Source organism: Heptranchias perlo, chromosome 24, assembly GCF_035084215.1.
Source record: "Heptranchias perlo isolate sHepPer1 chromosome 24, sHepPer1.hap1, whole genome shotgun sequence".
NCBI lineage: Eukaryota > Metazoa > Chordata > Chondrichthyes > Hexanchiformes > Hexanchidae > Heptranchias > Heptranchias perlo.
Genome location: NC_090348.1, coordinates 9,948,209 through 9,975,174, shown reverse-complemented (window position 1 = coordinate 9,975,174; position 26,966 = coordinate 9,948,209). Strand labels below are relative to the sequence as shown.

Here is a 26,966-nt window from a genome sequence, read left to right as displayed (position 1 = left end):
CAGAAATACATGTAACAAAGGAGACATGAATTATAAAGGTGATTTAAAATACATTTATTGTATTATTTGCATTACTGAGCGTACTACTGAGTCATATAAAGTTGCCAGAAAAAGTGGCAAGCCTGAGGATTAGGGTCAGTTTAGAGTTCAGCAAAAAAGGACCAAGAGATTGATTAGGAGGGGAAAAATAGAGTATGAGAGTAAACTTGGAAGGAACATAAAAGCAGACTGTAAAAGCTTCTACAAGTATGTAAAAAGAAAAAGATTAGTGAAGACAAATGTAGGTCCCTTAGAGTCAGAAACGGGAGAATTTATAATGGGGAACAAGGAAATGGCAGAACAATTAAACAAATACTTTGGTTCTGTCTTCACGGAAGAGGACACAAATAACTTCCCAGAAATGCTAGGGAACCAATGGTCTAGTGAGAAGGAGGAATTAAAGGAAATTAGTATCAGCAAAAAAAATAGTGCTGGAGAAATTAATGGGACTGAAAGCTAATAAATCCCCAGGGCCTGATAATCTGCATCCCAGAGTACTAAAAGAGGTAGCCATGGAAATAATGGATGCATTGGTTGTCATCTTCCAAAATTCTATAGATTATGGAATAGTTCCTGCAGATTGGAGGGTGGCAAATGTAACCCCACTATTTAAAAAAGGAGGGAGAGAGAAAACAGGGAACTACAGACCGGTTTGCCGAACATCAGTAGTAGAGAAAATGCTAGAGTCTATTATAAAGGATGTGACAACAGGACACATAGAAAATATCAACGGGATTAGACAAAGTCAACATGAATTTATGAAAGGGAAATCGTGTTTGACAAACCTACTGGATTTTATTGAGGATGTAACTGGTAGAATAGATAAGTGAGAACCAGTGGATGTGGTGTATTTGGATTTTCAGAAGGCCTTTGATAAAGTCCGACATAAGAGGTTAGTGTGCAAAATTAAAGCACATGGGATTGGTGGTAATATACTGGCATGGATTGAAAATTGGTTCACAGTCAGGAAACAGAGAGTAGGAATAAATGGGTCTTTTTCGGGGTGGCAGGCGGTGACTAGTGGGATACTGCAGGGATCAGTGCTTGGGCCCCAGCTATTCACAATATATGTCAATGATTTGGATGTGGGAACTGAATGTAATATTTCCAAGTTTGCTGATGACACAAAACTAGGTGGGATTGTGAGTTGTGAGGAGGATGCAAAGAGGCTTCAAGGCGATTTAGACAAGTTGAGTGAGTGGACAAATACATGGCAGATGCAGTATAATGTGGATAAATGTGAAGTTATCCACTTCGGAAGAAAAAACAGAAAGGCAAAGTATTATTTAAATGGTGATAGATTGGGAAATGTTGATGTACAAAGGGACCTGAGTCTCCTTGTACACCAGTTACAGAAAGCAAACATGCAGGTGCAGCAAGCAATTAGGAAGTCAAATAGTACGTTGGCCTTCATTGCAAGAGGATTTGAGTACAGGAGCAAGGATTTCTTACTGCAGTTATACAGGGCCTTGGTGAGACCACACCTGGGGTATTGTGTGCAGTTTTGGTCTCCTTACCAAAGAAAGGATATACTTTCCGTAGAGGGAGTGCAGCGAAGGTTTACCAGACTGATTCCTGGGATGGCAGGACTTTCGTATGAGGAGAGATTGGGTCGACTAGGCCTGTATTCACTAGAGTTTCGAAGAATGAGAGGGGATCTCATTGAAACATATAAAATTCTGACAGGGCTAGACAGACTGGATGCGGGGAGGATGTTTCCCCTGGCGGTGGGGTCCAGAGCGAGGGGTCTCAGTCTCAGGATACGGGGTAGGACATTTAGGACTGAGATGAGGAGAAATTTCTTCACTCAGAGGGTGTTGAACCTGTGGAATTCTCTACCACAGAAGGCTGTGGAGGCCAAGTCACTGAATATATTTAAGAAGGAGCTAAATAGATTTCTAGACACAAAATGCATCAAGGAATATGGGGAGAGAGCAGGAATATGGCATTGATAGAGGATCAGCCATGATCATATTGAATGGCGGAGCAGGCTCAAAGGGCCGAATGGCCTACTCCTGCTCCTATTTTCAATGTTTCCATGATTCTATGTTTATTGAGTATGCTTTGTGCTTTCTGTAGCTAAAATGAAGTATTTTTGTCTCGTTACGGCTTGGTGGCTGTTCCTTTAAATCCAGTTATAATACAGAAATAATTTAAAAACCAACTACAATTCGAATTCTTGTGCCAAGCTTACTTCAATAAAATGTTTGGAAGTTTTGTCATTTACAGGCTCGAGAGAAAAACGATGCTGTGTTATTGATTCAGTTGATACATATCTGACTGTCCCGTTATAAATTTGAGGGGTCAGATATTTAAAATGCAGGAGGTGCCGATAACTCTTTTCCAGGATATAAAAGGGGCAGTGTCGTTTAAAAATCTCTGCGATGAGGAATGAGTCTGTGTGGTATCGATATTCATTCTCGGCAGCAGGTTGCCATTTTTTTTAAGCTTCCAGAAGATTAATAATGTTGTCCCCCTCATAGCATTGGACATCCTGAAGAACCAAGCATAAAATTTATGAAATGTAGACGAAAATCTGCTTAGAGACTAATAGTGTGTCCTTCTTCATCATGGATGTCATGTGACTCCCTGCTAAACCATACTTTCTATGGCTTCAAACATGGCTGCATCCTCTTGTTGCATGCTGCAGTGCTGATCTATGAGATGGTGTAGTAGAAGCCGAAGTGCCAGCTGGAAACAAAAGAACAACTTCAAAAAGGGCCTTTGAAAGGCCTGATGCATTTACCTCGAAAGTGTGTGGCTTTTTAAATGTCCAACAGGTCCACCCGAGGCCTTGTCCCCTGCCAGGTTTCACTGGTGTGCTGGAGACTCGAGGTCCAACACGCCCTTGGGACCAAAAATGGCACGAGTTCTTCCCGACCTCCTTCTAAATCTAGAGCAATACATCATGGAACCATCCAGGGAACAGGCTATTTTAGATCTTGTATAATGTAATGAGATAGGGTTAATTAGTAATCTCCCAGTAAAAGGACCACTGGGGAAGAATGATCATAATATGATCGAATTTCACATTGAAAGTAATGTACTTAAGTCAGAAACTAGAATCTTAAACTTAAATAAAGCCAATTACATAGGTATAAGGGGCGAGTTGTCAAAGGTAGATTGGGAAATTAAATTAAAGGGTTTGACAGTTGAAAAGCAATGGCAAACATTTAAAGAAATATTTCAATATTCTCAACAAGTATACATTCCATTGAGAAATAAAAACTCCATGGGAAAAGTGATCCACCCGTGGCTAAATAAAGAAGTTAAGCTGAGTATTAGATAGAAAGAAGAGGCCTATTATGTTACCAAGATGAGTAATAAGCTTGTAGATTGGGAGAGTTTTAGAAACCAACAAAGGACGCCAAAAAATTGATAAAAAGGGAGGAAAAAGAATATGAGAGTAAACTAGCAAGAAATATAAAAACGGATTGTAAGAGCTTCTACAAGTATGTAAAAAGGAAGAGAGTGGCAAAAGTAAACAATGGTCCCTTAGAGGCTGAGACAGGAGAAATTATAATGGGAAATAGGAAATGGCAGATGCGTTAAACAAATATTTTGTATCTGTCTTCACAGTAGAAGAAACAAAAAGCATACCAGAAATAGTGGGGAACCAAGGGGTAAATGAGAGTGAGGAACTTAAAACAATTAATATCACTCGAGAAAAAGTACTGGACAAACTAATGGGACTAAAAGCCGACAAATCCCCTTGACCTGATGACCTACATCCTATGGTTCTAAAAGAGGTGGCTGTAGAGACAGCAGATGCATTGGTTATGATCTTCTAAAATTCTCTAGATTCTCGAATGGTCTCAGTGGACTGGAAGGTAGCAAATGTTACCCTGCTATTCAAGAAGGGAGGGAAAGAGAAAACAGGGAACTACAGGCCAATTAGCCTGACATCGGTTATCAGGAAAATGCTGGAATCCATTATTAAGGAAGTGGTAACAGGGCACTTAGAAAATCATAATATGATTAGGCAAAGTCAACATGGTTTTATGAAAGGGAAATCATGTTTGACAAATTTATTAGGGTTTTTTGAGGATGTAACTAGCAGGGTAGATAAAGGGGAACCAGTGGATGTAGTATATTTGGATTTTCAAAAGGCAATCGATAATTTGCCACATAAAAGGTTGTTACACAAGGGCTCATGGGGTTGGGGGTAATATATTAGCATGGATGGAGGATTGGTTGAAGGACAGAAAACAAAGAGTAGGGATAAATGGGTCATTTTCAGGTTGGCAGGCTGTAACTAATGGGGTGCCGCAAGGATCGGTACTTGGGCCTCAGCTATTTACAATCTATATTAATGACTTAGATGAAGGGACCGAGTGTAATGTATCCAAGTTTGCTGATGATACAAAGCTAGGTGGGAAAGTAAGCTATGAGGAGGACAAAAAGAGTCTGCAAAGGGATATAGACAGATTAAGTGAGTGGGCAAGAAGATGGCAGATGGAGTATAATGTGGGGAAATTTGAGGTTATTCACATTGGTAGGAAGAATAGAAAAACAGAATATTTTTTAAATGGTGAGAAACTGTTAAATGTTGGTGTTCAGAGAGACTTGGGTGTCCTCGTACAAGAAAGACAAAAAGTTAGTATGCAGGTACAGCAGGCAATTAGGAAAGCAAATGGCATGTTGGCCTTTATTGCAAGGGAGTTAGAGTATAAGAGTAAGGAAGTCTTAGTACAGTTGTACAGGGCTTCAGTGAGACCTCACCTGGAGCACTGTGTACAGTTTTGTTCTCCTTATCTAAGGAAGGATATACTTGCCTTGGAGGCGGTACAATGAAGGTTCACTAGATTAATTCCTGGGATAACAGGGTTGTCCTATGAGGAGAGGTTGAGTAGAATGGGCCTATTCTTTCAGGAGTTTAGAAGAATGAGAGGTGATCTCATTGAAACATATAAGATTATTAGGGGGCTTGTCAGGGTAGATGCTGAGAGATTGTTTCCCCTGGATAGAGAATCTAGAACTAGGGGGCATAGTCTCAGGATAAGGGGTCGACCATTCAAGACTGAGATGAGGAGGAATTTCTTCATGCAGAGGGTTGTGAATCTTTGGAATTCTCTACCCCAGAGGGCTGTGGATGCTGAGTCATTGAATATATTCAAGGCTGAGATGGATAGATTTTTGGACTCTAGGGGAATCAAGGGATATGGGGATCGGGCGGGAAAGTGGAGTTGAGGTCGAAGATCGGCCATGATCTGATTGAATGGCGGAGCAGGCTCGAGGGGCCATATGGCCTACTCCTACTTCTATTTCTTATGTTCTTAAATATATTAATGAACATCTTGCTAAGCTTCATATACCTGCCCCAGGCCTGATTCAAAGATAGAGCGGGGTCTTAACCAAGCAGGAATCCGGCAGACTGACTTGTGCCGGACTTTCGCTCCTCTACTGTCTCGTTTCTGTTGGAAATCTGGGTGGTAGCGAGACGAAAATCATCCCCCATGTTAAGTGCTGTTCTCTCTTGTTATCACCCCATGTGCCATGTATTATGCTTTGGTTGCTGTCTAGTCTTCCACATGTCACTTGAGCCAGCTGCTTGAGGTGACTCAGTGTCTGATTTTTCCGTAACTTGCAGCAAAGTTCCTTATTTCTGCTTCCGACCTTCCCCTGACAGCTCAACCAATACCGAAAATTCATCGCACAGGGTTGAATCTACAACCTGTCACTCTATGGAACAGCACATGGAGCCCCAACACAGTGCCCCACTGTGCCTCCCAGTGCATTAGATTTGGTCAGCAATAGAGGGTAATTATCATCTTTGCTCACACTTAAATAAAGTTGCAACTGCACTGCAGTCAGAAAGTAGATCGATAGAAAACAGTTGATTATTGAACTAGGCTAAAAAAATTATCAAATAAATTGAAAATGATGAGCCATGAACATTTTCATATGTATTTTTTACCTTGTTTTTCTCCGTTTTATTCAGTTTCAAAGTCTGTGTACTGCGCTATATCTTTAAATGGAGCCAGGATTTAAATCACTGTGTCATAAAAATAACCTCTGGATCTTAATTAGCCAAAGATGTTCAAATTGTAACCATGGTTTATTGTATGCTCAAACCATATAAATTAACCTACAAAACTGAACTGGCACAAAGTTAAAAGAACAACTTGCAAAACATGAATTTGCTCAGGAAAGCTTTCTAATGAACAGGATCAATCATAATTGACGTCTTCAGAATTTGGACAGTTCACTCTGCAAAACAACTGATCCAGCAAGCAGTCAATTAGCCCTTTGTACTCTCGCACTGCGTTGAAAAAACAAATCAATGTTCAACTCTGACGTCTCACTACGAAGCTTTGAAAGGCACCGGCGTATTGTTGCAGTTTTGTATGTAATTCCATTGGCTTACTGTAAAATAACCTGAGGGAAAGAACAGGAAACACGTATTAAAGGAAGTTTACAACTGCATCATTGAAAACAAGTTTTGCTGTTAAAAGAACTGAAGCCCCATTGGAAGGGCATCATTGAGTCTAATAGGTCTGAGTAATGTCCTCTCAAAGTGGTAAGTGACTCTATGCCACTCCTTGCTAAATGACATATGATCTAACAGGCTTGCACTTGTATTTCTGCTTATGCTTACCAAATATTAATATTTGGCAACACCCACTAGCAAATGTGCAGAATTAAACCTCTGCTTGTAAATACCAGAGAATAAAAACTATCCATTATATCATTCTTTCGGTATGATTAAAAAGCTATTTAAAAACCAGATTGTTTTCAAACTAGCATGCTGTTGCGGAAGTGAACAACTGCTAACGTGTTCGCATTGCCCAATTAATGCCTCCTGATCTATACGTCAATTGAATGTGACACTTCAATCTATTTCACCTTCTCCACCTTTTTCTGACCTCTGTAGCAACAACTGGCACCAGCCTCATTTGAATGGAACCAGCGAGCTGCGGGTGCCAATCAGGCGTCCCGATGGAACCTTCTGGATTCAGGCCGGCTCAATATCGGGTGGCCTAGAGGCCGCCATTTTGGCAACAAGGTAAGTCTTGGGGTGGGGGATTTGTGAAAGTGGGAGTGGGAGGTGGGGTTGGGGTTGTGGAGGGGAGGGGGTGGGTGGGTTGGGATTTGGGAGGTGGGGGGAATTAGCAGTGGGGGGGTGGGGGGGGGGAGCCCAGTATGGGCAGTGGCTCAGTTAATTTTTGTGACATCCGAAGAAACATTTCTGCTCCTCCTGGACCCACAACAATAATTTAAAACTTACTATTCCAGAGCCTCTTTGGCTCTATCGCCAGTGAAACTGGTCAAAGAGTGCCTTCACCAACCAGTTCTATCCTAAAATGGCAATCGGGGGAATGGCAATCGCAAATAAATGTTTTTTTTTAACCAAACGTCCATATTTCTTTCTTAAACACATACAGGCTGGGTCAATTGTCCCATTAAAATGAGCGCATAATGAAGTCACAGGACTGTTCCCTGCTTACCCCCCCGACCTTTCCTCCCCGTTCTCCCCCCACCCCCAGCACTGGGCCTGTAAGCTATCTAATATCTGTTGTATTAGATAAACAAGTTGGGGTAGAGTTTCAGCTAGATTGTGCTGGTTTTATCAGGGTATCAGGGTAACTTACACTGGGCGTAACTTACGTCCAGCGCAATTCAAGTTTCCGCGATCTTTAACGCTGGTTCAAAAATCATTGCACTGAAGCCGGCTCCGCCCACAAAACTGGCCACGCCCCCAGATCGAAATAACAAGGATGGTGAGTTTCCACCGATTGCGCCCATTTGCGGCCATTCAAGGAGAGTCTTCAAATTAAGCTCGTTTTCTTAGGCACACTGGCACTAATGGGCACGTTTTAAACATTTTTACACATTAAAAAATATTTAATTTACCAAGAAACTGACTAATGTACACCAAAAAAACTAGTAAATGGTTCAGTGTAGTTTTTTTAAGTCATTTTCAGTGATTTAAAATCAGGTTACTCGCAGGTGGAGGACTGGACACTCTTACTAAAAATGCTTATTTTTTGTGATGAAGCCATTCTCCGCTGTATTAACAAAACTAGACCAGGTTACCTCTCTTAAATACAAGTCAAATACATCAATGAATATTTTTTATTGCAAAAAAAATAAAATTAACTATTTAGCTCTGTTAAGCAGCTGGATCACGCTGATTCATGGAAGATTTTACGTTTGTGATTATACAAATGGAAATACAGTGGAAACTCAGACTGCAACCTAGCCAGCACAATTTGGGCCCAATTATCGATTGCGCCCAAAGCGGAAACTCTACCCCGTTATATTTTGCAGAACACAAACAATGCTTTAAGATAAAAGGAAGTGTTTAATTCCTGACCTGGCATCAGAAACCCTCAAATGGAGTCTCTTCAATAGAAGATACAGAAACTGGTTGGGAAAGATTTTTTTAAAAAGTAGCTTGCGGCAATCATTGGAACAAGTTTCAAATCGAGCAGTTTGCTTCACTGTGGGAAAATTGCAACACCCAATTCTTTTAAGGGAAGTTTCACAAATACTGCAGCTAAAAGGTCACAAGGTGCCCGAAAGCAGTAAGATTTGCAACATCCTCATTCTTCTAGTTCAAATGTTATAAACTCTTGGGACCTCTCAGTACCTCACAATTAAACACAATTATGCGGCAAATAGATTTGCAATTATGTGATGCAATTGGTCTTGAAGCATTTTTTATAATTCATGCAGGCTCCATGGCCTAATTGTAGCATTTGTACAAACTACGTGAGGATAATTTTAACTTAATGCGATGATGTAAAATGGGAATATTGGATTGGCCGCCCATTATACATTTCGGACGGGGTGCATAATGGGCGGTCGATCCGATATCGCCCGTTTTACCCCATTGACAAAAGTTAAAATTACCCCGTTACCATCCATTACCTAAATCCTTTGACATCGAAATTTGATTGCACAGCAGTCATTTTTCAGACAAAAAACGGGCGCTGAAGAGGCCAATATGGCGTGCAGCGTGCTCACGCTGGAAGTGCAGCAGCTTGCCATATTGGTTACGGTGCCCTGTCGTCATCCACCTGAAATGGGCGTTAGGCCCGTTGCCTCTGCAAACCAAGAGGGCTAACACCTGATTTGTAATTTATAGCCTAAGTTGCATGGTTCTGATGGAGCAATCTCTTGTTCAACTCGCCAACGACTAGGAGACACGAAGGCCCTTGTCAATTCTATGAGCTAAATACAGCAACAGGGTTGCTGTTTGACCGGGGCAACTCGACATCATCAGATATTGTGTGTATAATGTCACTCCTATTAGGAGCAAGGGATTGCTTATAGGAGTAGCTTTTGCCACTTGCCACAAGGGAAAACTACAAAACACAATAATCATTTTTTTTCATATAATAAACAGGAATCTTCTGGTTCCTATGTAGTTTGCAGGAAATCCCAGTGGCAGTGATAAAATTATCAAGTCAAAGGATATGGTACCAGGGATGAGGGACTTCAGTTATATGGAGAGATTAGAGAAGTTGGGATTGTTCTCCTTGGATCAGAGAAGGTTATGGGGAGATTTCTTAAAAGTGATCAAAATTATGGAAGTTTTTTGAGCGAGTAAATAAGGAGAAACTGTTTTTCACTGGCAGGAGGGCCGGTAACCAGAGGACACATGAGGAAATATTTTTACACAGTGAGTTATAATCTGGAATGCACTGCCTGAAAGCAGATTCAATAGTAACTTTTAAAAGGGAATTGGATAAATACTTGAAAAGAAAAGAATTACAGGGCCATCAGGAAAGAGCTGGGGAGTGGGACTAATTGGACAATTGTTTCAAAGAGCTGGCGCAGGTACAGTGGGCCGAATGGCCTCCTTCTGTGCTGTATGATTCTATGATATATTAATTTACCGTGGTCCTGCCACCGGCCTCTTTAGGCGCGTACAGCTGCATCTGGACTGTGCCCGAATTTTGGGCACGGTCCAATTCCTAGGCCCCAGAGTTCAGAAATTGAAGAATGTACATAGATACATGTAAATATATGAAAAAGGGCAGGACAAGTTCATCTGGTCCATCAAGCCTGTTCCATCCAGACATGATGCAGGCTCCATGCATCATCAACCCACGCTCCTCCCTGCCCAGTCACGCAATCGCATTGGAGAGGCGCAAAAAAACCCAAGGCCAATTCAGGAAAAACACTCTGGAAAATTCCTCTCCAAACCTCAAAGACAATCAAACAAGTTCCATGAGACAGCGCTAACTCATCAGTAATGCCAGCTAGTCCTCACTTACCTTCTCCAACTTGAGATGTCCTCCTCACTCAGGAACTTGTCCAGCTTCCTTTTGCAAACTCTAATGGACACATATTTGCCACATATTTTGAGAATCCACTCCAGAGGTTAATGACTCTCTGTGAAAAGAAATACTCGTGCCTGAACTTTCTAATTTTGTGACAACTCCAAATAAAATGGGACAATTGATATCATTTAATTACACAGGTATCCTAGTTACTTGCCATAGGTCACCCAGCCATAACAAATCCAAAGGGCACAGTTTATTATGAAGTCTTCAGCTATGCAACATGTTCCAGCTGGAGGGCGTTTCTCACCTGTTAGTTAGAAGAGCAGGTGAGTGATCGATATACTTGCTCAGGGGAAAATTGCACCAATTCAAGTTACATACCAATGAGCTATGCAAGTTGCAGGAGCTCTGACTCATCTTGGCTGCAAGTGGCTTATCTGCTTCCTATTGGAATCAGCAGTAAATGGGTCAAATGATGCTTATGTGCTACTTTTCGGAAACATTTCATTCAGTGCTTTGTCGTCTCACATTTATATCAGTCTGAAAGCAGCAAAGAGGAAGAAACCTATAATCTTATCAGTAAAGAGCGAACCTGGCAACACTGTCAACTCATTTATGTCATTAACACAGTTGCTTTCTTCTTCCCTGCTGTCTATAACTAGGGATCGTGAAGATGTTCCAGAGGTCACAGTGAATAAATCTTTGGCAAAATAATAGTTTCTCATTATATGCAGCCTGCTCGCAATTGAGTCCAGATAAAAGCTAGAATCTAAATAACAAAACACTCCTTCATTAATCCCAATTCAAACTGACGATGACATGACCTCTACATTAAATGTCTCTTCTCCTGTGTGATATGATGTGGAGATGCCGGTGATGGACTGGGGTGGACAAATGTAAGGAATCTTACAACACCAGGTGTTGTAAGATTCCTTACCTGTGAGATACAACTGAGTTCAATTTATCAGCAGGGAAAAAATATCTAATAGGTTTCCAATGTGGGTACAAACTAGATCCAAACCACCTTCCTTCTTATTGCTCCTCATTTGTATTTGTGTTGTTTCCTTTGTTTCCCACCAGGGACCACCTTGGATGCCCCACTATTATAGAATCTCCTTCAACTAGGCAGACTGGAAGATCTGCGTGTCGTGTTTCAGGATTTTTGACTATTTGATCAAGGACAGATTTCAGAACAATTCATATTAGGATGATGCTAATAAATTAATTTCAGCTCACAAGAGGTTAAATCCACCACACACAGCCTTTGGGAATGCAAATTAGAATTCAGATGATGCATGTTAATAGGACAGTGCTTCCCGCATACCATATCAGCCTGAGACAATGGAGTTTCATTAAATACATTCCAGTACATTCACACCTGATATATTGGAATGGCTTCATTCATGTGAGCTTGCGTGAGTGGAGGTTAGGTGCCAGAAGGCTCTCTCCTAGGAGGGCAGTAGCAAGTTTAATTAGCGGCTCAGCTGGCTAATCCTCAGACATGCAGAACTGAGGAAGGGGCAGAGATCAAGCTTTTGGTTTCCTGTCCAGCTAAGAAAGAAAAGAGACAGTCTGCAGAGATCTGATAAGGAAGTCAGACACAGAGAGTGAGAGCTCCCTGCTTAAGTTTAGTGTTAGCTAGTTTCAGAGAAATTACTAATCAGATAAATGTAATTAGTCTGTTAACAGGGATAGTGTGGCATGCTTTGTCATTTTATATGTTACAAGGAGTTTTAAACATAGAATCATAGAAATTTACGGCACTGAAGGAGGCCATTCGGCCCATCGTGTCTGTGCTGACCAAAGAAGAGCTATCCAGCTTAATCTCACTTTCCAGTTCTTGGTCCGTAGCCTTGTAGGTTATGGCACTTCAGGTGCATATCTACATACTTTTTAAATGTGATGAGGGCTTCTTCCTCTACCTCCCTTTCAGGCAATGAGTTCCAGATGCCAATCACCCTCTGGGTGAAAAAGTTTCTCCTCAACTCCCCTCTAATCCTTCTACCAATTACTTTAAATCTATGCCCCCTGGTTATTGACCTCTCTGCTAAGGGAAATAGATCTTTCCTATCCACTCTATCTAGGCCCCTCATAATTTTATACACCTCAATTAAATCTACCCTCAGCCTCCTCTGTTCCAAAGAAAACAATCCCAGCCTATCTTATCTTTCCTCATAGCTAAAATTCTCCAGTCCTGGCAACATCCTTGTAAATCTTCTCTGTACTTCTCTAATGCAATCACATCTTTCCTGTAATGTGACCAGAACTGTACGCAGTACTCTAGGTTAAAATTCATTGTAAGTGTTACTCTGTTCATCTACATATTATATATGTAAATTAAATTAGCCTGTTGATTTATAATTGGCCTTATCTCACGAGAGTGTTCATCAGTTCACCTTTCAGAAGATAGGAGAAACGCATGTGGGAGCATGTGCGAGATTACGGTATCTGGTTCACATAACAAGGCATTTCCATTGTTATGACCCCTTGGGTCACACTACATGACGACTGGATATTAGGCATATAAACTTTAACCCCTGATAGTAAGGGACACTGGGACCGCTTATGCGAGCAACTGAACCCAAGAGAATATCTAATGCAGGCTTGAAATTTGTAACATTGGAGTGGGGAAACCATTGGTTTCATTTAGTTTCCCGCCCACCTGCGGAATGAATGGGAAGTGGGCGGGAAGTGGCTGCTAGCCCCCAGAAAATTGGTCACCCCTAGGCTCTCAGTTGAGTGTGGGAAAGGGAGTTCCAGCGGTCTTGCAGGAGGGAAGGAAGGGAGGAAACTCCAGGCAGAGAAGGCCTAAACTTTCCTTGTAGGGTCTGAAGGAGCACGCCAGCTCCTCCTGGCTCCACAAAGGAAAGTAAAAAAAACTTACCTGGAGGGCCTCTTAAGCTTCCCGATCCTCTTCACGCTGATCTTCACCTAGTGGGAAAACGACGGCAACTTCCCGACTCAGACCAAATTTATAATTGTTGTCCGGGCCCAGTGGTGTCACTGGGTGAATTAAGACCCTGTCGCTAGGACCCTTGGCAGGTGGCTTAGCCGCCTATCCAGAAGTATCTATTAAAATCAAAAACATCGGGATCCAGACAGATTGCCGGCAGGTCAGTAATTCAGGATATCTTAACTGTCGGTTTTTGCCAGGTGGATTGGGTTAAAATCCCCCCCGGGTCACAGTTTCCTCCAAAAACTCCATTGATGCCTCTCTGAGATTGATCAATGTGAGGTACAATCTATATCATGAATAAATATATTTCCATTCACAATCATTGAGAGCAGATACATTACATTGTACAAATGTATTCCCCTTCCAAAAATAATGACACCGTTTTCTGTGCCCCCAAAGTCTTGGGACAGCTGCTGCTTTGCTCTTCCATGGTTAGTTAGTAGAGTACTTGCTTGTACATTGTAGCCCAAACACTTGGATCTAAGGCAATCACATATTAAAAAAATTTCACCCACGAAAATAACTTGTGACAGATCTCTCGTGTGTGGAAGGCCCATAGTTCACAAGCATCACAGCCACAAATGATTTCTGATAGTCTTTCACGAGACCAAAAGGGCAATCTGTTCTATATGGGTCAGCATCTCAGGATAGGTTCTGAAAGCAGACGTGAAATTTTCCATGTGGTCGGGGCCTGAATGCTTTAAAGTGCTTCTCCTGTCACTTGCCCAGAATCAGGTGACGGCAAAGTACTGGTAGTAATTACGGACTAACCCCCTTGCTCCTCTGTTTCTGCACGTGGTTACTGATCCCTGCGTGCCAAGACTGTCGCACGACTGCAAGTTCTCTGAATCCCTCCATGATCAAAATCTGCCTTTTATTGGGTCTTGGACTGCGGAGCTCAGTGCCTCGACCGCACAAGAGATGCTGACCCCTTGTGTGCCTGAGGTATGTTTAATACTGAAGTCTCCTCATCAGTTTTCAATTAATGCTGCTCCTTGGCAATCTGTAGTGATGAGAACCCTCACTACACAATGTCCCAACTGGATACCTACTGTAGTGAACATAATTTGCAGCAAGTGTCTTGTCCACCCATTTGTACTCCTGAAGTATTCTCCATTTCATAGCTGGTGGAGTGAGGTTGGAATAATTAAGGGTCATAGCCCAGCCTTCTTCAGCCACCACCTCTGCTCTTTCCATGCCCAACAGAAGCAACGTACCCTGTGCTGCATATTCTAAATCACTAAAACCTTTGGAAGTGTATGTCTCTAGCCTGGTGCCTGCTTCAAGTAGTGATGACGCCAAAGAGTATGATGAGGCTGATTGGTGAGAGAGTCAGCCTTAGGAACATAGGAACAGGGATAGGCCATTCAGCTCCTCGAGCCTGTTTTGCCATTTAATTAGATTCTGGGTGATCTGTACCTCAATTCCATTGACTCGCCTTTGATCCATATCCCTTGATATACTTGCTAATAAATATCTGTTGATCTCAGTCTTAAAATTTTTAATTGTCCCAGCATCCACAGCCCCAACGCCTCACTTTTAAAATTCTTATCCTCGTGTTCAAACCCCTCCATCACCTCGCCCCTCCTTATCTCTGTAACCTCCTTCAGTCCTACAATCCTCCCAGATCTCTGCATTCCTCCAATCTGGCCTCTTGTACATCCCCCACTTCCTTCACCCCATCATTGGCGGCCGTGCTTTCAGCCGTTTAGGTCCTAAGCTCTGGAATTCTCTCCCCAAACCCCTTCACCTCTCCACCTCTCTCTCCTCCTTTAAGACGCTGATTAAAACCTACCTCTTTGACCAAGCGTTTGGTCACCTGTCCTAATATCTCCTTAATCAGAAGCGAAATGCTGCTGATGCTGGAAATCTGAAATAAAAATAGAAAATGGTGGAGATACTCAGCAGATCAGGCAGCATCTGTGGATAGAGAAACAGAGTTAACGTTTTGGGTCGATGACCTTTCATCAGAACTGGAAGAAGCTGGAGATTTATCAGTTTTAAAGCAAGTAGAGCCAGGGAAAATGGGGAGGAGGAGGGTGTGAGGAAAAAAGTAAATGGAATGTCTATAATACTGCATAGAGGAGGCCATGGTGGTATAACTTGATTCCAAAGAACTGAGTGGCTTGCTGGGCCACTTCAGAGGGCAGTTAAGAGTCAACCACATTGATGTGGGACTGGAGTCACATATAGGCCAGAACGTGTAAGGACAGTAGGTTTCCTTCCCAAAAGGACATATTTTTACAAAAATATAACGGCTTTGTAGTCATTTGTCCAGATTTTTAAAACTGAAATTAAATTCTCAAACTGCCATGGTGGGAATTGAACTCACATTTTCTGGATTAATAATCCAGTAACAACCACACCACCACCACGCCCCTGTTTCAATGTACAGAAGAAATCTAGGTGCAGCTGGCCAAGGGTTAAAAAAATTGCAGGGCTCAACATTGGAACCTTGAAGTATAAACACTGGCAAATTCCAACGTTGCACTTTCATCTTTTTTTTAGTACAGAGAAAATTCTCTATTTATTTACTTTAAATATGACATCAAATGTAATCTGGAACAGCCTTTGCTGCTGTGGCAACATGTGAAATAACACTTTGGATTTTCACACGTATTAAATAACAGTCCTGTAGATACTGAAACTACCATTTTAGGCTCATAGGAGAAATTCACACTTGCATAGTGTTGACTTCTGTTGGAAATGATAATATCCATATCAATAGATTAAGATTCTGTTTACTCTAAAAGCATCTCTTGTTCTACTGGGTGATAAATGTACTTGCTGCACATTAACTAAATGGGGGGGGGGGCAGTGGATCAGTCCTATAGGATGCTGCACTTAGATCAGCATGTAGAAAATGTTCTTTATAACTTGACACTCAATGTTCGTTTTTGTAGGATTCAACTTTGTGTTGAGTTAGGTTGACATTCACGTTTTCCTGCTGTGATAGAATGAGCTGGTGGCGCCTGAAATATTTAAGCAGCTTGTTTTTCCAGGTTGAGATCACTTGAGTAAACTTGTTCAGAACAAAGAATAAAAGACATAGGACACTATTGTAAAGTTCTTCTGAAGGGAGATGGAAGGGAAAAGCAGGACTGTTACTAGGAAGTGCGGGACTTAATTTTCATTATTGTTGTCCAGATAAAAAACTTCCAATGTGCTTGTTTGACCATAATTTGTGTACCATGAATTAGAAACTACTTTTAAAAGAAAGAAAGACTTGCATTTATATAGCGCCTTTCACTACTTTTCAACCAGTTAAGTACTTTTGAAGTGTAGTCACTGCTGTGGGAAAACGCAGCAGCAAGCTCCCACAAACAGCAATTAAATAAATGACTAGATCATTTGTTTTAGGTGTTGGTTGAGGGATAAATGTTGGCCAGAACACCAGGAGAGTTCCCCAGCTCTTGTCCTAATAGTGACATCGAATTTTTTACCTCCACCTGAGAGGGCAGACAGGGCCTCAGTTTAACGTCTCATCCAAAAGATGGCACCTCTGAGAGTGCAGCATTCCCTCAGTACTGCACTGAAGGGTCAGCCTGGATTATGTGCTCAAGTCCCTTGAGTGGGGGTTGAACCCATGACCTTCTGACTTTCTGCTTAAGTCCATCCAGGTTTGTGATGACAATTGCATGGACCACAGCAGGAAATGGGCTGAGGCTCCGTTATACTTTCATTATTTTTGACAGTCAGTAGAAGCGCCCAAGCATTTTTGGGTGGGCGCATGGAATTGTCTGTAACTCAACCCCTGTTATGTGGAGGCCAGAATAGATATCTCTCTCCAATCTGACACCCTAGATCCCCGTGACAACGTGCAGGGGACCTACGGTTTTCTGTTGCAGAGGTCTCCCCTGCAGGTTGGCCTGGAGTTGTCACATTCTCCAGTGTGAAGCCACCTATCAAGTGACTGTAGATGCAAGTAGTTAACTCCTCTGCTCGACCCACCATCTGCAGCACACTGTCTGACATGATCCCCAATGGCTGCGTGTACACTTAATACTTGGAAAGCATCTTTCTTTTAAAGGCAGGACCTGTAAAATCTGGATTCCCAAGCACTTCTGATCATATCATGACCAGCAACACCTTCCTCCTCCTTTTGTACCCTCAGGAGCTCTTGCTCATTGTGCTTTGTGCATTACCCAGCGCACTCCCGTCTGGCTCATTCTCTCTAATTCCTTTGGGGGTCGATGTATCTGAGCTGGTGCTTAGGATGGATACAATAACTATAGCAACAACTTCTACAGACATGGGGTCAGCATTCACATGTACACTGATAACAACCAGCTCCACCACTCTTCCACCTCTCTCAGTCCCTTCATTGCTCCTGAGCTATCAGAGTACAGTAGGATGGGGAGGACAAAAAGCAGAATGTCATCAAACACCTGCAACGGTCCCTGCCCTTCTATTTCCGCATCTCCAACTCAATCTGTGGCCTCTCTCCCTAGGATCTGCAATGCTTCCTCCTGATAGGAAGTAAGAGGTTTGATGGTCCATCCCCTGTTGCCAATCTCCTCCATGGGATGTCCTCTCCTTTAAAAGTGAGATCTACCTTTGACTACCAGATGATAGAGGAATACCCAGATGTGGTCACGCAGTCCAGTGTGGTGGGGATGACAGATGCATGCACCAAGCAATTAGATTCCATGTGAGGCTGGTAGTGGAGTGTTTCAGTGTAAGATTACTTATATCGTGCCTTTCACAACCTCAGAACATCCCAAAGCACTTTACAGCCAATGAAATACTTTTGAAGTTTGGTCATTGTTGTACTGTAGAAAATGCAGCAGCCAATTTGCGCACAGCAAGCTCCCACAAACAGCAATGTGATAGTGATCAGATAATCTGCTTTAGTGATGTTGGTTGAGGGATAAATATTAGCCAGGACATTTGCTGCAATGAATGAAAAACACTTTCAGTTGAAGGCTGGGAGTGTAAAGTGCACAGCACTGCCTCTTGCACATTGATGGTAATCACTTACGCACTTTAACATAGCATGCGGGCAGGTCACTGTAAGCGGCAGACATACTTAGTGCAGCATTCTCTTAGAAGAGTGGTGGACTTCTCTTACCTTGTCTGCCTTGGTTAATTAATGTAAAGAATCTTACAACACCAGGTTATAGTCCAACAATTTTATTTGAAAATCACAAGCTTTCGGAGGCTTTCTCCTTCGTCAGGTGAATGTGGAAATCCTTGAACGTTTCGCATTTATATTCAGAGAACAATACCTGGTGATTACAGATAATCTTTCCAACTGCCCGTTGTCAAGGCAATCAAAGTGTTCAGACAGAGAGGTGTTACCTACAAGACCACCGAATATACAAACGGCCAGAACACAAAACAGAGAGAGAGAGGGAGAAACATCCGAAAGGAAGAGAAAGACAGAAAATGCCCCGTTGTATTAAAAACAGGTAACTTTTATTCGCTGGTGGGGTTACGTGTAGCGTGACATGAACCCAAGATCCCGGTTGAGGCCGTCCTCATGGGTGCAGAACTTGGCTATCAATTTCTGCTCAACGATTTTGCATTGTCGTGTGGAGAACACTTACCCGAAGATCGGTGGCTGAATGTTCCCAGTCGGGCAACACTTCAGCAGTCAAGGACATTCAGCCACCGATCTTCGAGTAAGCGTTCTCCAAGGCGGCCTTCGAGACACACGACAATGCAAAATCGTTGAGCAGAAATTGATAGCCAAGTTCCGCACCCATGAGGATGGCCTCAACCGGGATCTTGGGTTCATGTCACGCTACACGTAACCCCACCAGCGAATAAAAGTTATCTGTTTTTAATACAACGGGTCATTTTCTGTCTTTCTCTTCCTTTCGGATGTTTCTCCCTCTCTCTCTCTCTCTCTGTTTTGTGTTCTGGCCGTTTGTATATTCGGTGGTCCTGTAGGTAACACCTCTCTGTCTGAACACTTTGATTGCCTTGACAACGGGCAGTTGGAAAGATTATCTGTAATCACCAGGTATTGTTCTCTGAATATAAATGCGAAACGTTCAAGGATTTCCTGACATTCACCTGACGAAGGAGGAAGCCTCCGAAAGCTTGTGATTTTCAAATAAAATTGTTGGACTATAACCTGGTGTTGTAAGATTCTTTACATTTGTCAACCCCAGTCCATCACCGGCATCTCCACATCTTGGTTAATTAAAACCTTTTCTGACACTCACTGCCCTGGTCATTTCCTGCCTCTGTTGCTTTGACCCAGACAAAAAATAAATAAAAACACGGCTTTGAGCCTCTGCCTCACTTCATAAAGAAATACTTCCACTGCTTCACCCATTAACCTTAGGACTCGCAGTTACTCTTAAGAGACAAAAGTTTTAAATCTGCTGGCTAACCATTTTGGTTTTGATGAACCCTTTTAATCCCTGCTGGTCTTTAAATCCTGCAGCGGCATCCTAATTCCAGCTCTCAAGTAGTGAGGTGTGTTCATAATGCTGAGAGCTTGGCACGAATACTAAAATTAGGTTAATCCCAGCGACTACAGCAGGGTGATCCCATTTCCTGTCAGGTGGGTGCAAATTACGCTGCGCAATACATTTCACCTAAGCAAAGAAATTTAAGCCATAGAATCATAGACTGTTACAGCACAGAAACAGGCTATTCACCCCTTTTAGTCTGCGCTGATGCATTTTTCTCTTTTGCGCCAGTCAGTCTAATCCCACTCCTGTTTGCTTCTTGTACCCTTTAATATTCCACTTTTTCAAGCAGCTATCACTTTAAGAAAAAATTATGGGCTCCAGTTCAAAGTTTATGGAAAACAATTCCACATTCTAACCACCTATTGGGTAAATACATTTTCTCCTAACCTCCCATCACTATGTTTTATCTATTATCTACAAAAGTACTTCATTGGCTTATGAAATGCTTTGAGACATCCTGAGGACATGAAAGGTGCTAAATAAATTCACTTTCTTTCTTTCTTTCTCTCTTTCTTTTTTTCTTTCCCTCTCTCTTTCTGATTGTAAACACAGTTGGTAAAATAAAAGATTGTGGCTATGTAAAACATTAAAGTTCATTATTAGCTGATAATTAAACTGACTCAAATTTCACTTCTGCAAAACTAGAGAAAACATGTAAAAGTGTTTGTCAGAGGGAGAAGGGAATCATTAGGCAGGCAGTACTTCTGTTTATGTTGTAAGAGATGCCAGTGTGCGTACATCACAAGTGAACTTGGTTTGTTTCTTTAAAGAAATTAACGACCTGACATAAAACTGGGACACTGAACTGGGACATCTGGTTAATGGTAGTAAACTGTGCAGCAACTTTCCTGTAGACACTTCTTATAGTTACGTTTAATGTTATAGTGTAGTATAATGGCATCGGTGTATACTGGTGTATTTATTAAAAGCAGGTTTGGATCCATGGGGACTTCATTTGAATTAGCACAAAGTACTATGCATGAACCTTATGCTCTTCAAGGAGAGGAATATCATTGCTGGAGAATAGAATAGTTTCCTTTTCAAGCTCTCTGTGCTTGCATCAAGCCACCATACAATGGCCCGGAATTTGCTCTTAAAATAACTGCTAGGCTAACAATGCTCACCGTTATTTCGGGGCAAATGGAAGAGCAACTTCTGGTGAGCGCGCATGCGCAGTCAAACCCGGAAATCCGGACATTGCTTTCCGAGATGCCCTGTGAAAGCTATGCGGGAAGGACAGCTCGCCGGCTGACTCACTGTTGGAACGAATGGACCAGCGCAAAGTTGCTGCACTGCCCATTTGGAAACAAACTAATCTCTCCAGAAAAAGGTGCACTCAGTTTTTTAGGTCTAAGTTAGCTTTTAACAGTGTGGTAAGTTCTAATGACTGCCAAACAACCTCTCTGACACTGAAAATTAACTTTAAAAATGTGGAGTCTCATTCCTTCTGATTTTAATTGTTGTTGGACATTTAAAAAAAAATTTAATTTTTATGTTTTTACTTTTTTTTCTGTCTCTTTTATCTCTGTCTTTTAATTTAGTAACTCTTACTCTCTCATTTTGCATTCTCTAACTGATTTTACATTGAATTTACTGTTCTAGATTGCACTTTTCTCACGCTTGTTAACGATGCTTCAATCTGATTAGTTGAGGGGACAGACAGTTCCTCGCTCTGTTTACACAGCTCACAGATGCCCGGGAGAGGACGCTGCACTTTCTTCGGCATCCCATTGCAGGAAGTTGGCACCCAAAAGCCCGTGGATAGTTGGTGGGTACGTTTAAATCTAAGCAGCGGCGGGCGCTGGTCGTTCACCGCTCAGAGCAAAAACTGGGTCATTGTGTCTCAGCCTCAACTTCAGAAGAGCATCTCTGACTGCACTAGGACGACATGTTTCCTTTTCCCGTAACAATCGTCCTGTGGCCTTTCTAAGCAAGATTGTCACATTAGGATAGTTTTATGCCATGATTCCATGCCCAATGTGGACTGGATTGAGATTTCGGAAACTCGTTTCACTCAGGACTGGCCGGCTTACAGCAGCAGACAGAAAAGACTTTTGCTCCAACAGCCAGGGTAGGATTTAAACTCAGGTCCCACAGGTGAAAGGCCAGTGCCCCAACACACTGCACCAGCCAGTCTCCTGCTAAATAATTTATTTCAGCTTTTTCTCAGCTCATTCCAGAAGAGATTTGTTTTTTAAGTGAAATCGCTTGCCTAACTTTGCACTGTTTTAAATGTACAGATTTATTTTCTTCCTCTTTTCATGAAGGCATTGCCTTATATTGGGATACAGTTTCACTGCATCGCCTGTCCTCCAGTATCTTGCTCAAGTGGCCAAGTATTCATGTGCAAGCCTTCGGATCGGTTCTTATTTGGGTTCCGATGACTGTCGGAGATGCCGTCTTTTGGATAAGATGTTAAACCGAGGCCCCGTCTGCCCTCTCAGGTGGATGTAAAAGATCCCATGGCATTATTTCGAACAAGTGCAGGGGAGTTATCCCCGGTGTACAGGTCAATATTTATCCCTCATCCAACATCACTAAAACAGATTATCTGGTCATTATCACATTGCTGTTTGTGGGACCTTGCTGTGCACAAATTGGCTGCCGTGTTTCCTACATTACAACATTGACTACACTTCTAAAGTACTTCATTGGCTGTAAAACGCTTTGGCTCATTCTGAGGTCATGAAAGGCGCTATATGAATGCAAATCTTACTTTCTTTTTCTTTATTTTCCTCTTCAAATGTTGCTTTAAGCTCCATCACCAAGAAATAGATTCAAAATAATCTCTATCCATTTAGTCAGAATGTGTTGGTCCTCAGCAGATCGGACTGCAGCATATTCCCCCAGTCCCCTTTATTCCCCCTATTGACTGATGGCTCGAGCCCACCCAAGGATTTGCCGCTTTTGAAAATGCTCACGCTCTCTGTGACCATCCCTTTTTTAATTTCCAGCTGTCTGACTAAACTGCCCGATCTAAAGCATTGCTCTCAACCAAAAATGTCAAAGATAATCAGCTGCTCCTATGAAGTGGCTGATGATTTTTGGCGCATTTCCACACACGATAATTAAACAGAACATTTTTATATATCTCAGCCGTTATATGTCAGGGACCTTTCTGTTCTCTTCCTCCCAAACTCTGAACATGCACTACATGAATAAATATCACAAATGAAGAAAATAATTTACTAGGCCTTAATACATTTTCTCATCGCTGCGTGCTGGGTAGTTATAAAGCAGGGGAGTATTGGACAGTTAAAAGGATATTGCACAATAAAGCTGTTTTTGGAACTGTTAAAACTGGAGCCTTTAAGAGCTGCACTCTAGTTCCCAAAACACAATATTACACAAGACTGTATTAATCTGCCATTAGCCAGGCATTCATCACTATTAAAAGTAAACAGACTTTGAAAGTTTCTCCCAGTCCAGAAAAATGGACCCACAATCTTAGTAAAGATAAACAAGATGGTCTAAGGCGATACCATAATGTGCTCTATGGAACATAGCTGTCCTTCGCCTGCAGAGTCTAGTTAGAGTACTGGTTTTATCTGAGCCTTGCAGAACTAATACACATTCAGACATTTACTAGTGATTAATCGCAACTTCTTGAGGCATATTTGTTGAATAGTTGTTCTCAGTTATTTCCAGTCCTCTGCAATTAGCCCAATAAAAAGGAATGGGAACAGGAAATGGAATGTAAATATGATCTGTTTCCAATGTCTACTAAATACTTAATAATTACAGCTTGATGTCTTAGTTTGTGTTTGATACTTTTGATAGTTTCTCAAGAAGCGCCAAGTATTGCAAAATATCTTTTTGTGTAGAAAAGTAGAGAGTGTTTTTAATCAGCATGTTTGTTTTAAAATTAATATGAATTAAAATTAATTTTATTTTCAGTAAGGTTTGTCAGCAAGATATTACTGTACAACATTTAAATAACGTTATAGTGGAACTTTTGCGGTGCGTAGTCTTTTGGTGCTCACACAAATTCCTGCCAGAACTATTTTAACAGGATGAATCCAGCCATACAATAATATCGCCGGGAATTTGGTGCTCGAGGGGCCAAATGGCCTACTCCTGCTCCTATCTTCAATGTTCTATGTTCTAACGGTTGACAATGGGAAAACTTCCCTTTTATATTCGGGTTAATATCATCAAGAACTTTCTTTCAAAATTTGTACTCGGGATGTGGGTGGCACTGGCAAGGCCGTGTTTATTGCCAGCCCTTGTTGCCCTGAGAGCATTAAGAGTCAACCACAAAGTGTGATATTGGAGTCAGGAAGGGGGACAGGTTGTCTTCCTGCAGGACATTAGTGAACTAGTTGGGTTTTTACGATAATCTGGTAGCTTTCACACATTCCTAGATTTATTGATTTCGATTTCAAACCTTGCCACAGTGGGATTTGAATGCATAACCTCTAGCTTAATATCAAGGAACATTGGGACAGGAGTAGGCCATTCAGCCCCTCGAGCCTGCTCCGCCATTTAATTAGATCATGGCTGATCTGTACATTAACTGCATTTACCTGCCTTTGCTCCAAATCCCTGTATAAACTTACCTAACAAAAATCCATCGATCTCATTCTTGTAAGCTCCAATTGTCCCAGTATCCACTGCCTATAGAATTCCAGATTTCTGCCACCCTTTGTGTGAAAAAGTGCTTCCTGATTTCCGTCTTAAATGGCCCAGCTCTAATTTCAAGATTAAGTCCCCTCGTTCTTGAGTCCCCCAGCAGAAGAGATGGTTTCTCTGTATCTACCATATTGAATCCTTTAAACATTTTAAACACCTCAATTAGATTACTCCTCAGCCTTCTATACTCAAGGGAATACAAGCCAAGTTTATACAACTTGATCTCAGACTTTAAGCACCGGTATCACTCTGAATGATAAATCTTGGTGGTAAAGAACTGGGGTAAATCCGCTGGCACAACACCAAAATTAAAATTCCATTTTCATATAGAGTCCAAAATAAGCTGCTGCCCCTTTAAAAGGAAACATCCTGACTCCAAATTGTGGCTGACCCTGATCGGCCATTATTTATGGACAATCTGAGCGTTTGGTGCATTCCCCGTCAGAGCATCAGGGAATGCTAATTTCAATATAATTTGCATTGTTTTTCAGATTACAATGAGGCTCTTGTTCGTTTTGGGTGGCAGGCCAACTGGAAGAAGAAGCAAGGTGTGCAGTGGGCGGAGATCGATCAAGAGCAACCTCCACCCAGTTGGGGCTGTTACCATCATGGAGTTTCTGAAGCTAGAAACTGAAACTCGTTTTTCTGCCCAAGCTCAGCTCTGTGTATAACCCATCTAAAAGCAGGGAGCAGTGAGGGGTGACGAATCCCATGGTTGAGTGGCCAACATCACATTTGAATGCTCAGCTTCAGATACATCGCTCATAGGTGGCTGCCCCCCCCCCCCCCCCCACAATTTAGCCCCATTCCATCTTCCAGTGCTAACACCCTCAACTTGATGTGTACAAAAGATATGAAGAAAAATTTACAAAGGTCAACATTGTTCCCGATTTCTCTAATAAACTTACAATATCAGCAACTCCGCAAATGATTGGTATTTAAGCTTGTTTAAACATCGACCAGTTTTAGTATACTTTGATGTTTTAGTTGTAACTCCTGTAGCTTGGTTTCTATGTCTGCTGTGCATTGTTGCTGCTGGGATACCAGCAGGAGATTTCTCTCCCTATCAGCATGTTCATTCAACATTACTTGCTGTTCAACTGCTTTTTTTTCTCTTGCCTGTGATACGCTTGGGGCTGTTTCTTAAAATAGTGAAGATCTTTAATGGGAGGGCTACGTCATTTCTGAACGATGGATCTTTCACTTGTCTTACGCTTCATGCACCTACTACTTCTCAGAGCTTGTCTGACTGAACAGTAGTCTCTGCTTAGCACTGCTGTTGTTTTCTCATCTTAAGATTCTATAGGTTGCCAAGACAGCATTTGTGGCTTGATTTAAGAGTTCCCTTGGAGTATGTTAGTGTGGGATTCAAATCTTGAGTGCAAGGCAAAGAGCAGGCTTGCTATTAGTATCTATTACATGGTGAGGCCATTTTAGAGAGCTAACGTTTGTGGACGTACTTAATTGGTGTTCCTCCAGGTACGAACAAGGCTTCTTAGCTGTCGAAACAATACTCACATATTTTGTCTCCGATGTCTGATGATTCATCTCCATTTCTGTTGGACCCTTGCTGCTTTTGGCTGCAGTTTTCATGTATTCATCACCCTCGATGCAAGTTTTGCTCGAAGCCCTACTTTGCTAATGATAGATAGCTGTTTGAGGTTCAGATAATTGAGCTGCAGTTGCTTTTTTTCAATATCTGAACTTTTTTTTCTCCTAAAGTAAACATTTAAAGAAGCTTGTTAGGTTTTACAGAATTTTCCAGAAAACCGTTGCACTAGTTGCACATACGGAAACCTACTGAACTTCCTTTACGTCTTTTGGCTCTGAACATTTAGTTATAGCCAGAGGCACCTGTGAGATCCTGTGGAGCGACAATATATCTAAAGAAACCTCCAGCGTCTGCTGACTGAAGTTGCAGATTTCCAGTTTCACGCTGTGCTGCTATTCACCTTGTTTAAAACTAATTGCCCCACACAGTCAAGGATTCCAGCTCCTGAATGCTATCAGATGACTGCAGCTGTAAAGTCCATGGGGTGGATCTTGACTTTGTGTGATAGTGTAAAATCGATGATAGTGAGTCAGCATTTTCTCCCCATTTTTATTTCCAGTGAAGTAAAATAGTCTTTTTTTAAATGGTGCAGCTTGAAGTTTAAGAAGATGATCTGTTCAATGATTTTTTTTCCCCAAGCAACATTGGCTTCAATTTTAACTCCACCCTGGTGTAAATCAAACAGGGGAGGGGCAGTTAAAATGGAATGGGGGACTTAACCACTCCTTCCCCAACCCCACCCCCCCACCGTTCTGATCGAGTGCAATTTTAAATTGCAGGCAGCACAGACACCTGCCCCAAGCCAGTGATGTCCTCTTTAAATATGCAAATGAAGTCCGATGATATCATCGCGGCCCGAACTGCGATTTTAACCTGAGGCCTGAGCGGGGGAGCAATGGCGACTTCCCCGCCAGGCCAAACCTGCCAGGAACAGGAGCCAGGGCTGGAAGAGACCCAGTAAGGTAGAGTTTCCTTCTGGGCCCCATAAGGAAACCTTGGAACTCCCCTGCTCTGGGATTCTTGCTTCTGACCAGAATTTCCTGCCCCCTAAAACCGGCCACTTATCCACTTACCTTAATGCCAGGGATCGTTCGCTCTGGTCCCAACGACTGCCTCTAACTGGC

The 26,966-nt window shown here is 42.0% G+C and overlaps 1 long non-coding RNA gene across 7 annotated transcripts; it reads right to left on the bottom strand.

Annotated features, from left to right (window-relative positions):
- Positions 1-6,078: 6,078 nt before the first annotated feature.
- Positions 6,079-26,310, bottom strand: LOC137341558 (uncharacterized). Of its 7 annotated transcripts, XR_010967053.1 has the most exons (5): positions 25,809-26,235; positions 15,026-15,100; positions 10,656-10,814; positions 10,266-10,581; positions 6,079-6,417 (listed from the first exon to the last, which is right to left on the bottom strand). It is a non-coding gene; the product is annotated as an uncharacterized lncRNA (long non-coding RNA). The 7 variants fall into 7 exon arrangements; XR_010967057.1 differs by lacking the exons at positions 10,656-10,814; positions 15,026-15,100 and adding an exon at positions 26,243-26,310 and having other exon boundaries at positions 25,809-26,006; XR_010967054.1 differs by lacking the exon at positions 10,656-10,814 and having other exon boundaries at positions 15,026-15,150.
- Between the last annotated feature and the right edge of the window lie 656 nt (positions 26,311-26,966).